This window comes from Mustelus asterias, chromosome 24, assembly GCF_964213995.1.
Source record: "Mustelus asterias chromosome 24, sMusAst1.hap1.1, whole genome shotgun sequence".
Lineage (NCBI taxonomy): Eukaryota > Metazoa > Chordata > Chondrichthyes > Carcharhiniformes > Triakidae > Mustelus > Mustelus asterias.
In genome coordinates, this window is record NC_135824.1 from 25,453,940 (window position 1) to 25,464,692 (window position 10,753).

A 10,753-nucleotide genomic window follows, 5' to 3' on the forward strand; every position below is an offset into this window, starting at 1 on the left:
GGAATTTTCTTCTTGGAGTTAATGTGATCCTCAACCAAGAGCAGTGCGCAACCAACTCAAGTTCCACGGGCAAGGCCTTCACCACAAATGGCGCACACCTGCAGAATCTGCTCAACCTGGTCTGGCTGGTGATCTTCAGAAGTTATCTCAGCTTCTGGATCTGGGCTGTTATCCTCAGTCTTCCATGCTGCCACATGGCTGCTTGGACTGACCTGTGTCCTTTTATATCTTTCAAATAGGGGGTTCTATTTCATTCCTGCTTCCCCTTCAGTTTCATTTTCAGCTCAGTTTCTATGTTGCGGTAGAGTCTGCTTCAAAGACGTACAGATTATATTTAAAAAATATAAAATCTACCCCTTCAATACATTATTATAGCAAGGCAGATGGTGAGTGTTAGGTTGCCAAAATCCCAAAGGAAAACTTGAATCAGCTACCAAAACTATTTTGCAATTTGTGCATTATGAGGAGCTTCTTCTGAAGGCAAGATAAGCAATTCTCCAACCAGTTGTGATGATTTTGTATCAAAGTTAACATTTATTAATATAAAGAAAATTTTAAAAATACACTTGAAAAACCAGAATGTCTTTACACAGTTAATTTTTTCAAACATTTCCTAAAAGATTTTGTCTTAAATAAGCTCAGAGTTTAAACCCTCTTTTGATGACTACAATCCTTATAGATTACTCTGTCACGTTACCACGCAATGTCCTGGTGCTCTACTGTATTCTCTGAGGGTCATGATGTGGAGATGCCGGCGTTGGACTGGGGTAAACACAGTAAGAAGTTTAACAACACCAGGTTAAAGTCCAACAGGTTTATTTGGTAGCAAAAGCCACACAAGCTTTCGAGGCTCTGAGCCCCTTCTTCAGGTGAGTGGGAATTCTGTTCACAAACAGAACTTATAAGACACAGACTCAATTTACATGAATAATGGTTGGAATGCGAATACTTACAACTAATCCAGTCTTTAAGAAACAAAACAATGGGAGTGGAGAGAGCATCAAGACAGGCTAAAAAGATGTGTATTGTCTCCAGACAAGACAGCCAGTGAAACTCTGCAGGTCCACGCAACTGTGGGAGTTACAAATAGTGTGACATAAATTCTGATTCTAGGATCGCATGATAAAGACTCAGGAGGAAAAAAGCAGAAATATTTATGTGAAATAGTGTGACATAAACCCAATATCCCGGTTGAGGCCGTCCTTGTGTGTGCGGAACCTGGCTATCAGTTTCTGCTCCGTCTGAGGGTGACAGCAAACTGGTGTCACGGTTTGGCTTCATCCACACTCTGTTTTGTTTGAGATCTCACCAGCCAACACAGTTTATTATTTTCTACAATCCTTTAGAAGTTTGTTTGTAACTACATGAATACTATGTTTTAAAAGTAAATTTACACTATTTTGCCTCATCTATTTACAATCTGCTGATCGTATATGTTCCTTTCGAAATACAACAGCCAATTTTGAACCACTTCTGTTATTTACCTTATGCAAATTCCTGTTCAAGCTCTCTTGGCTCCCATTTCAAACCTTTTGCCCTCACCCTCTCTTTTTTGAATTTTACCTTTGCAGCCAATCTGTCTCCAATTCAATTAAACCAGTCATACCCCATAAGCTTGTTTCCCAGTATATGACAAGATAACAGTAACTGTGCAAAGACAGGTAAGATTCTGATTTTCCTGACAAAGTCAACCAGGAACAATTCCCCCACAGTAACAATTGTTTATGAAGTCACTTCATAAATTAACTTTAAAAAGGGAACAGGATTATAAATCCCATGAATGCTCCTTTAAAGCTTTTTTTTATTAAACCCACTCGAAGACATATTGTATCAACAGCCGCCATCAATGACTGAACTGCCCCAGTGTCTTTCAAGTTATTAATTTGTTTACTTGTTATATTGGAGCATGAAGGGAACACTTCTCCCTTAGAGACAAAATCTCTATGACCTCCAGTAACCTGACTCACTTCATCAGTAGCTAGGGAAGATTCCCTGAGCCACATCCACCACTCTAGCAGATTCTGAGGGAGCATTTTGCAATTGCATTGTTGCAACTGTTTTACCACCCGATTCCTTTATATTAGTGTAGCTGTTTCTGAATATTCCTTGGGCATCTCTCCAACTGCCAGTGAATTAACTTTCAGCTTCCAATCATTTGTTTTTACAGATCCCACTGGTTCTTACAGCAATTAAAGCATACCGGTTTCTTTACCTCACCTTTATCCTCCATAATTTCAATTTTTATTGACCAGAACAGCTTCTGCCATCTCTCTGCAGCCATAATCTTTTTTTTTCCCCCTCCAGCTTCTCTGTGGGTTCACAAATGGAAATGGAGCAGCCCCTAGCTGCTCATAAGTCACACCCACCTACCAGAAATGCCGCTTCCCTTATTTTAGAAATTGGCAGTCTTCCAGGTGTGACCTGATGGCTGTTGGGGTGGCATAGTGGTTAGCACTGCTGCCTCACAGTGCCAGGGACCTAGGTTCAATTCCAGCCTTGGGCGACTGTGTGGATATGCATGTTCTCCCCATGTCTGCGTGGGTTTCCTCCGGGTACTCCGGTTTCCTCCCACAGTCCAAAGATGTGCAAGTTAGGTGGATTGGCCATGCTAAATTGCCCTTTATTGTCCCAAGATGTGTTGGTTGGGTGGATTAGCCACGTGTGGGGTTATGGGCATCGGATGGGCAATGAGGACCTGGGTAAGATACTCTGTCAGAGAGTTGGTGTCGACTTAGAATCCCTACAGTTCAGAAGGAGGCCGTTCAGCCCATTGAGCCTGCACCGGCGACAATCCCATCCAGGTCCTATCCCCATAACCCCACATATTTACCCTGCTAATCAACCTAACACTAAGGGACAACTTAGCATGGCCAATCAACCTAACTTGCGCATATTTCGGACTGTGGGAGGAAATCGGAGCACCCGGAGGAAACCCACACAGACACGGGGAGAATGTGCAGACTCCGCTCAGATAGTCACCCAAGGCAGGAATCGAACTTGAGTCCCTAGCACTGTGAGGCAGCAGTGCTAACCACAATGCTGTCCTGGCTTGATGGGCCGAATGATCTCCTTTTGCACTGTAGGGATTCTATGAACCAGGGTTCAGTTTCAATATCGCAACTTAAAGTTTGTTTTTGGTTTCCTTCGAATTGTTCAGTTTCATTTCCATGTTTACATTCTCAACTTCCCTCTCAATTTCATTTCCAGTTCAGTTTTTGTTTTGAGGTAAAGTTTGCCTCAAAAACATACAAATTGAATTTAAAAATATAGATTCCCTCACATTGTTAACCAGAAACTGAATGGGACTAGCAGCATAAATACTCTGTCTACAAGAATAGGTCAGAGACTGGGATTAGACAATCTAAGTAAATGAGATGCAGTTATTTTAGTGCATTGAACTCCAATTCCTTTTGTTGCAAAAAATTAAAACTTTTCTTCACTGGAAGATGGTGTTAGTTCTATCCTGTATGCTATGGCGAGGTAATGGCAGGAGCCACTGGACAGAGGACATTTTTTGACCAGTTGAAGTTGAACAACAGATGGACCTACAGCACGATGTGGGGCGGTTCTCTGAGGAGCAGTGCAGGCTGGATGTGTGGAATGACAACTCGAACAAGCAGATCAATACAAGACAAATTAATTAAAGTAGATCTCTGAAGGTGTCAGTAACGGACAGTCTGTGATCTGCAGCATGGTCCTTCTGAACTAGCCTGTCTGTAAGACCACTGTTCAAATATATTTTGTGGGAAATTAGGTAGTTGTAACTGCTCATAAATCTTTGGGGTGAATCAGAGGCCAGTAAATTGCCAATGTGCATCAGATTCCAGGTCAAACTCTCAGAAGAAGTGTATTGTTGAGATTAGATGTTTTGACACATGCTTCTGTATGTCCACAATTGAGAGTTTCTGTTTTACTTCAGACTATTAATAATCCCTGGTTTCCGGATTTGGTAGACAATGTCAATTTTCACATAGCCTTCGTAAGTGGTGACCTCCTACTTCTCTCCAAATCGCCACTGTTTCTGATAATACTCTCCCGATCACTCGTGTTCCTGTGATCAGTTACTGCTCCCACCCCCTACACCTATCCTGCACTTGACTTCGGGTAATTGGGAGCAAGTCCTGGATCAGTGGCTGGGAGGAGCACCAGTTCCTGGATTGCTATGGGCAGTAAGAAGTCTAACAACATCAGGTTAAAGTCCAACAGGTTTATTTGGTAACAAAAACCACTAGCTTTCGGAACAGGCAGAACTCCCACCCACCTGACGAAGGAACAGCCTGTTCCGAAAGCTAGTGGTTTTTGTTACCAAATAAACCTGTTGGACTTTAACCTGGTGTTGTTAGACTTCTTACTGTGTTTACCCCAGTCCAATGCCGGCATCTCCACATCATTGCTATGGGCATCCAGAGTTAGGTCGCGGAATATAGGCAGCAGCCAGTATCACATATCCACTGAGAAAATTGCCACTGTACTATCAATTTTGTGCAATGACCAATCAGCAAGTCAAGAGTCTGCTCAGAATTGGTGTTTGCTGAAATCTGGACCACAGCCACATTTCTTTAGTTTACAAACATGTAAAAGTAAGTAAATGGAAATGTGATGTGCTACATTTTCACGTAAGAAGCTGAGACGTTTTATACAATGTGAAACTGGTAAATGTGTAATCACTTTCTTCGGTAAAATACACTGAATTGTTGCAAAGTTACTGTTTTCACGCACTGCACTTCTGTAGTTTTTTTGTATTATCAGCCAACTGTTTCTGGTATCTAAGTGAGGTAGCATTACTGTGACATTTCTAATGGACTTTTATAAAAATTGAAGTTGAGTATCCTTGCGCAGCATGAAGTCCTTCATGATCTGCTTATTGTAGTCCCAGGGATTTGTAGGATACAAACCGCGTAGAGGCAAAAGGCCTTCAGAAAGACATCATGTGTCGGTGCAGGCTTGGTGGGCTGAAGAGTGTTTTTTTTTCGGTGCTGCACTGTTCTCTGAGACAGCACAGACATAATGCTATACTTTCAGCTTATTCAAAATTTCACCGACTTTAGTAGGGATTTGAGCCTCTACCTGAATCGATAATAGGTTTCAAAATATCAGCTGCTAATATACAGTCAATTATTTATGTGGGAGGAAGAATCTTAATTGTGATACCTCTGCCTTACCCATCCCATGGGATGTAGGTGTCACTGGCTGGGCCAGCATTTATTGTCCATCCCTCAGGGCAGTTAGAATCAACCGGATTGCTGTGGATCTGGAGTCACATGTAGGCCAGACCGGGTCGGTTTGGCAGATTTCCTTCCCTAAAGAACATGAGTGAACCAGATGGGTTTTTACAACATTCCACAATTGTTTTTCTGTTCATCGTTAGGCTTTGAGTTCCAGATTTTTATTGAATTCAAATTGCACCATCTGTCGTGGCAGGATTCGAACCCGGATCCCCAGAGTATTATGCTGGGTCCACGGATTACTAACCCAACGATGTTATCACTAGGCCACTGCCTCCCCTAATCTTAAAACTCATGTCCATGAGACACTTTAGCCTAACAGCAGTCATAGGAGCAATCCTTAAGGCCTTTTGGCTAAGATCAAGGCTGGAATTTTACCAGCCCGCCCACCACAGGAATCAGAGTGGACGAAGGGTGGACCATGGAAATGTCCGTTGACCTTGGGCGGGATTTTACGGTTTCAGGACGAGTGAGGCCAGAAAATCCCACCCCAAGCGTCAGATCAAGCCCAAGATGGAATGCAATGCCTTATCTTGTCAGCTTGGATCTTGTTTCTCTTATGGGGACCTTGAATTGAATTCAGCTGGATTTGGAATTTGGTTTTTGGAGCAAGCAAGGAATGGAGTTGGGTTTGCCTGGTCCGTTCTGAGCATTGGCTTTGTAAGGATGGGGTAAAAGATTTTTAAAAAAACTATGGGCATTACAAACCAAAAAAAAACAGTTATCCCATGTAAGCAAATATTACATTTTGGAAGCAATATGAATATTAAATGCATTGAAAGGTTGGCCAGAAGGCAGTGGAGAAATCAAATGTATTTTTAATTTGTGGTGTTTTAAAATATTTACACACAGACGCAGCTGCTGAGGCAGTCGTCAAATCCATTTTCTGACCAACATTTTCTGCTGTATTGATGCAGAGGTTAATCATTATACAATAATGTATTGATCATTACATAATACGTATCTGCATTCACTGAAATGTCACACTTTAAGATTCTTAACAGTAGGCCTCCATTATCTCTCTGGTTTTCTATTTTTTTAATGCTAAGAATTAGTCGGGAGAAGACCTTTTGTATGGATTCCTGTATTAGAAATCATAGAAACCCTACAGTACAGAAAGAGGCCGTTCGGCCCATCGAGTCTGCACCGACCACAAACCCACCAGGCCCTACCCCCATATCCCTACATATTTACCCACTAATCCCTCTAACCAACGCATCTCAGGACACTAAGGGCAATTTTTAGCATGGCCAATCAACCTAACCCGCACATCTTTGGACTGTGGGAGGAAACCGGAGCACCCGGAGGAAACCCACGCAGACACGAGGAGAATGTGCAAACTCCACACAGACAGTGAGCCAAGCCGGCAATCAAACCCAGGTCCCTGGAGCTGTGAAGCAGCAGTGCTAACCACTGTGCCGCCCGTATTCTTCCTTGAATATGGAAATGTGGTCTGGGATGCTACATCCCTGATTGCCAGTTGGCATAAGGAAGAATCCAAAGGCAGTGTTTGGGATAGATATATTCACAGAATGAATCATTACAGGTATATGTCTCTTGCCTCCATTCAACTCTCGTATCAGTGTCTCCGCAGGTTCTCATCCAATCCAATGCCCCTCCACCTGTATGTACTTAACTTCAATTGATACAGTTATCATGTGGCCTTCCGGCAGCCAAACTGTCACAGGAGAAAGGGGCTAGTAGCGTGTTTCCCATAACATTTACAGTTGTGTGGCCTCTGCAATAGACTTCACCTTGAGCTTAACCCGTTCCTTTCACTGATCAAGAATGTACAGCCACCTATTTCTGCACAGCCCAGTTGTTGGCATAATAACGCGAAACAGTCCTATGTTTATTATGTGGTGGGGTAGTGAGATTTAAATACTTGATGCCTTACAATCGCAGTATTCTCTTCCCAGTGGAATCTAAAATACAAGTATTGCCATTGAAAATTGTCACAGTAAAATCCTGAGAGAAGGGCCCTTTTTGCAGCATGTGAAACAGATCAGTTACTTGGCATCTTTTGAAAATCCTCTAATCGTGTTCTTGTTCCAGTTACTACACTCGCTGCAGTACACGTTTTGGCTGTGGTAAAATGGGCTGCGATCCAACGAAAGCAACAGTTGAGTAGAACCTCAACCCTCTTTTTCATGATTACAGTAACTACTTTCATATGTGTAAAACCTTGCACAGCACATAAGCAGAAACATACCAACAATACCTTTACTCATTATAGCATTCATCGAACTGGTATGGTACTTTCCACCTAATTTGCTGCTTGTGATTTAGTACAAATCCTGTGGATTTCTCCAACTATGTAGCTCTTTCATTATCTAATAGGAATAAATATAATTCTTGACTCTTTTTAAAGGCCTCACTCATTCTGCGGTAATGCCTGATTTATGGACACTGAGCTACAGCAAACACAGCTGCAGCATTTTAAATCATGCACTCCAATGTCGTACCAAGCAGGCTACTTTTAAGGTTATGCTGAAGCCTATCTAGATCTTACCAACGGCCGTCACCGAGATTATAAAAGCATAGGATGACAGCATTGTGTATTCACTGAGCCTCCACTAAGGCCTCAAAGCAGAACTGAATAGTACTGTTCAAAACAAGAGACAACCTACTCTACCTAAGTTTATTTATTATTGTCACAATTAGGCTTACATGAACACTTCAATGAAGTTACTGTGAAAATCCTCTAGCCGCCACACTCCGGCGCCTGTTTGGGTACGCTGAGGAAGAATTTAGCACGGCCAATCCACCTAACCAGCACGTCTTTCAGACTGTAGGAGGAAATCAGAGCAACCGGAGGAAACCCACACAGACACGAGGAGAACGTGCAGACTCCGCATAGACAGTGACCCAAGCTGGAAGCGAACTCGGGTCCCTGGTGCTGTGAGGCAGCAGTGCTAACCACTGTGCCGTCCTCAATTCTCTTTGACAAAATCAATCACTTTTGTTGTCTTATCCTTACCTGCCACCCATTAGCAAGCCAACACACTCACTCACAAAACTTTTTTTGGGAGGGTAAGGGGGATACAGAATCATCAAAGCAAAAAATATTGCAACAAGTGTGGGATGAGATCAAATGCAATTTGTTTTCCCCAAATGCTGTCGGCTTTCTCAGTTCTTACCTTGAGCTTGAAGTTGCAAGACAGAATGTTGGAGCAGAGATCTGATTTTAATTGCACATCAGTTTGCGAGATGACATGCGAAGTCTAGATATGAGGCTAATTTTTCTTTTGAACTATAAACCTTTTAGGTTTTAACTATTTTTGTCAACGGCTGTTGAAGAAATGAATAGTACAAAGTAAGATTGGAGATGTTAAAAACCTAGAACATAAAATGCTGGAAACAGCAAGGTCACTAGAAAGCACAGATGAGTTAGCATTTCAGGTGGACATCTTCTGTCATTCTGACAAGTTAATATATGTTAACCCATCGCATTTCTTTTTAAGATGCACTAAAACAGCCCATCACCATCACTAAGATTAAAATAAACCTTACTGAAAGGTGTTTGTTGCTTCCTGCTATACCGGTGCCGGAAAGCAGTTTTTGATTCTACCACTTGGGAAAATGTAGGTCCAATCTTCATATCTTACCACTCCAGTACAATGTGCTGCCTTTTCAATATACTATCATTTGTTTCTGGTTTAAATAACCAGTGTGCCTTAATTTGACCCTCTGATGAAGGTCATCCTTACTCAAAACGTTGGCTCTATTCTCTCTCCACAGATGCCGTCAGACCTGCTGAGATTTTCCAGCATTTGCAGTTTTGGTACATTAATTTAACGTGTTATTTTATAATTTCAAGAAAGGTAGCAGTTCTGCAGCCCAGTGAGATAGTAGAATCCATACATACAGTGCAGAAGGAGGCCATTTGGCCCATTGAGCCTGCGCCAACAACAGTCACACCTAGGATCTATCCCTGTAACTCCACATACTTACCCTGCTAGTCCCCCCTGACACTAAGAGGCAATTTAGCATGGCCAATCAACCTAACCTGCACATATTTGGAGTGTGGGAGGAAACCCACGCACACAAGGGGAGAACATGCAAATTCCACACGGACAGTGACTTGAGGCTGGAATTGAACCTGGGTCCTTAGCGCTGTGAGGCAGCAGTGCTAACCACTGAGCCACTTTGCTATCTGTAGTTTGCAGTTGGTCAGATGTTTGCTCCATAGATCTTGCTTTCTTCAAGCAACACAGTCACAGCGGCAATCCCATTCTCGGCTGTCATTTAGACTCATTTGAAAAATGATGAAATTGGCTGTTTGTTTTTTTTATTCCAAACTGCATCATCGTAAGCGATAATGCTGTATTTTTACACAATGCATGCACTTCTATCCCTTTTTAAATTTTCTCCTAGTTTTTCTTTCCCCTGCGGATCTATGGTTTAGTTTCATTGTTTCATAAATATAATCATAGAATCCCTCCAGTGCAGAAGGAGGCCATTCAGCCCATCAAATCTACACTGACCATAATCTCAGCCAGGCCCTATCCCCATAACCCCACACATTTATCCTGCTAATCCCCCTGACACTAAGAGGCAATTTAGCATGGCCAATCCACCTAACCTGCACATCTTCGGACTGTGGGAGGGAACCGGAGCACCCGGTGGAAACCCACGTGGACACAGGGAGAATGTGCAAACTCCGCGCAGACAGTGACCAGTAAATACAGTGGAGCCCCGTTTTAACGCGATGGTTGGGGTCCATAAAATGTGATTGCAAATATTATCAGGGTCGCGCTAAATCGGGATCGCGCCAAGTCACTAAACCGGAAATAGTAAAAAAAAAAGGGTCCGTCGCGCGATCGCGTAATATCCGATTTCGCGCTAAATCGGGGCGCGTAAAATCGGGGCTCCACTGTATATTTATAAAATACATATCAATGATCTGCATGAATCCTTTAAAAATGTTAAATATTGCTCTGATTAGAATTTCCAGAGACCCTGTGGTGTTAGCCATAACCTTTCTCATCTATGATTGTCAGGACTAACACTACATTCTGCACTCTCCTTTCCTTCTCTATGAAAGGTATGCTTTGTATAGCGCACAAGAAGCAATACTTTTCACTGTATACTAATACATGTGACAATAAATCAAAGGTCTTACATAAGGCACATTTTCATATATTGCTGTGCAACTTTAAGGTTTTTTTTCTCCCCCCTACATATTTATTCTCAATAAATTCTCTCACCCCCACCTCCTGAATTTTCTGTTCTGCAGCCAGGTGATCTTTACTGCCCCTGTATAATGAGAGAAACATCTCCCAAGTGGACCTTTGCTTGCAACTCCTGTATGTATGTGTGTGTATGTGTGTGTGCGTATGTGTGTGTGTGTGTGTATATATATGTGTATATGTGTGTGTGTATATATATGTGTGTGTGTATATGTGTGTGTGTGTATATGTGTGTGTGTGTATATGTGTGTGTGTGTATATATATATGTGTGTGTGTATATGTGTGTGTGTATATATGTGTGTGTGTACTCTACGCTATCATCATCCTGGCCGTGC